Below are 3,571 nucleotides of genomic sequence, written 5' to 3' on the forward strand. Positions count from 1 at the left end.
CCGATCCTTTGGATTTAAACGCTACATGCACCGGTTCTGTCTGGTTCAGCTGTCAAGGATGTGCTCACGTCCAAGAGGAGCCTTTTTACATGTCCCCTGTGTTGATTTCAGCTACCACTGACTCCAGAGTTTGTGTTTCAGACGGATCAGCTGCTACAGGATTCTTGTAGGATGTCCTGTAGCTGCTTCTCCTCCTGGGATGCAGGATAAACGAGCAGGGCTACATTCACTGATGAAGAGTCTAGATGGGGCTTTGAACAGGTAGGGTGTGCGAGCCTTCGCTGCTTGATTTGTCACTTGGAAAAATTTTCAATCTAAGGAAAACAAGGCACTTTGTATGATTGTGCAGGAATACGTAGCCTGGTGGGTGTAATGGAGGTGGAAAGAGATGAAACAATGGTGGCATATGGTGATGGATTGAATAGAGGGGTGGCTGCAGGCCTATCAAACTGATCCCAACCATCAGATTCCCTTTCAAAATCGAATGTAGCTCGTCCAAAGGTTCTATAGGATGTTTCCTGTAGAAATACATAACTTCCTGTAGAAAGCCCATAACTTCCTGTAGAAAGTGGAATCTCAACCTGAAATGTGTTCAAATCCTAAGAAAGGCGAGTGGCCATGGAGGGAGTGTCTGTAAGGATGTCCTGTAGCCTGGTACGGACCCCTGTCCTCATTTTGCGTGACCTTCTTTATCTGCAATGTATTCCTTGCAACCTGCAATAATTTTTACAGAGATTAGACCTGTTTCCTTCTCTTTTTTTTCTCTTTTTTCTCTCTCTCTCTTTTTTTTGAGAGACAGCAGGCGCGCCTCCATGAGGTTTTCACCCCCACTATCTTCCCTGGGCACCTTAGAAAGGTTTTCACCCAAGGACCTTTTTTTTTTTTTTTTTCATTTCTTTTATTTTCTAAGGGACAACACGGGCACCTCCATGAGGTTTTCACCCCCACTATCTGCCCTGGGTGCCTCATACAGGTTTTCGCCCAGGGATCTTTTTTTTTTTATCAAGGTGTGGGTGGAATAGATGCAGAGCCCTGCTCCACTACTAGCACCGATTTTTCCAAAGTTTCAATGAACTCCTGCCTTGAAAGGGGTTTCCTGTAGATTTTCAATCGATGCCCATTGACAAGCATGGGGATGGCTTCTTTATCAATGGTTTTGATAAGGACTAAACCATTGTCATTACATTTCTCCACTGTATATGGTCCTAACCATCTTGTTCTCAGCTTTCCTTTGAAATCCTTGTATCTTGAGTCATACAGCAGCACCCAATCTCCCGGCTAAAATTGATTTTCATTAAGGTGTCGGTCATGCCATATCTTCCTCTGAAGTTGAACTACTTCTGAGTGGAGGATGGCCTGCATTCGCTGTTCATCTAATCCATTCAGCTGTAGTAATATTTCATGTTGAGCATGGATGAGATCTAAGTCCAGCTAAGCTACCACCCTCAATGTATTGTACTCAAAATCTATGGACAGCAAAGCTTTCTTCCCGTAGACCAGCTCATAAGGTGTGAAACCCATTGTAGTCTTCCAAGTGGTGTTGTAGGCCCGAGTGGCCTCAACCAGGCGATCTGCCCAATCCTTTCTACGGCTGCTCACCACCTTAGTCAAAATCCCTTCCAATGCTCTATTGGTGTCTTCCACCTGCCCATTTGCTTGAGGATGATACGGGGTGGAAGTCCCGTGCTTGATCTTGTGGTGAGCGAGCAAGTCTTCAATCAGGTTGGAGGTGAACTGGCTTCCTTGATTGGTGACTAACTCTCTTGGGTAGCCAAACTTGTAGAAGATGTTTTCCCTTAAAAAATCAGCAACCTTTTCTTCTGTTTCTACTTTAATTGCCTTTGTTTCTGCCCACTTTGTCAGATAGTCGGTGCACACAATGATGTAAGACCTTTGCTTTGAAGGAGGGTTGATAGGACCCACAAAATCCATGCCCACTTCTCAAATGGCTCGAAGGTCACTTTAGGTTGGAGAGGCATTTCATCTCTTGGAGTCGGTTTCCCCATCCTCTGACATCAGTCACACTGGCCGATGTATCTTCTGACATCTTGATGAAGAGTAGGCCCATAGTAGCCTGTCTGTAGAATTTTGAAAACAGTCCTTTTTGCTACAAAGTGGCCTCCATAAGGTCCGTCATGAAATGTTAGGAGGACGTCAAAGACTTTCTCCTCCCTAACACAACGCCTCAAGATCTGATCTGGGCCAAGTTTAAATAGGTTGCCCCTGATCCAAGTGAATGGGGCATTCTTCCTCACAATTCTGCTCTTCTCCTTTGGGGATAGATGCGGAGGGAACTATGCTGAGACCAAGTAGTTTGCTATATCAGCAAACCATGGAGAGAGTACTGAGATAGCAAACAGGTGTTCATCTGGCATCTGGTCATCCACTGTCCCTTCTTCACCTGCAGGAAAATCCAATCTGGACAAGAAGTCAGCAACAACATTTTCCTTACCTGGCTTGTCGACAATAGTCAAATCAAATTGCTGCAACAAAAGTAACCATCTAATGATACGAGCATTGATATCAGGCTTATTCATTAAATATCTAATCGCATCATGATCAGTGTGTACGAATGTTTGATAACTAGTGATGTAGTGTCTGAACTTGTTTAGGGAATGGACTACAACTAGGAACTCTTTCTCAGTTACAGTATAGTTCATCTCTGCCTTGGACAGGTTTTTGCTGACAAAGTATATGGCATATGGAAGTTTCTCCTCAACTTGTCCTAAGGTTGCCCCTATGGCTTTGTTCGACGCATCGGTGTGGATGTGGAAAGGTAGGGCCTAGTTTGGACCTCTCAAGATCGAGGCGGACACCAGTTTATCTTTCAACTCATCCAGAGCCCCTTGACAGTCATCAGTCCATTTAAACTCAACATCTTTCCTTAAGAGGCCAAACAATGGCGAGGCTAGCTTACTGAAATCTTTAATGAATCTTCGATAATATCTTGCCAAGCCTAGGAAACTGCAAACATCTCTTACCTTTTGAGGAGGTGGGACCTTTTGGATGATAGCAATCTTGTTAGGATCCACCTGTAATCCTTGCCAAGAGATGGTATGACCTAGCACGGTCCCTTCAGTCATCAAGAATTTGCATCTTTCAGGACTGAGGGACAGGTTCATCTCAATGCACTTGTTTAAAAATTTTCCTAGGTTGGACAAAGCTTCTTGGAAGTTGGACCCATAAGGAGTAAAGTCATCCATATAGATTTCCACCGAATCATGAACCAGCTCAGCAAATATGCTCAATACTGCTCTCTGGAAAGTGGCAGGAGCATTGCATAACCCAAAGGGAAGGACACGGTAGGCAAAGGTACCCCATGGACAAGTGAAGGTGGTCTTATCTTGGTCCTCCGGGCTGATTTGTATCTGATTATACCCGCTGAACCCATCTAGGAAAGAGAAGAACTTCTTCCCTGCCAGTCCATCCAACACTTGATCTATGAAAGGCAAAGGGAAATGGTCTTTCTTCGTGGCTTTGTTAAGTTCTTGGTAATCTACATAGATTCTCCACTTCCCATTTTTCTTGGGTACAAGCACCAGAGGAGAAACCCATTCGCTATCTGAGATGG

Source organism: Pinus tabuliformis, chromosome 5_2 (genome assembly GCF_031772625.1).
Source record: "Pinus tabuliformis cultivar Carrire ecotype Pingquan chromosome 5_2, CPIR1, whole genome shotgun sequence".
NCBI lineage: Eukaryota > Viridiplantae > Streptophyta > Pinopsida > Pinales > Pinaceae > Pinus > Pinus tabuliformis.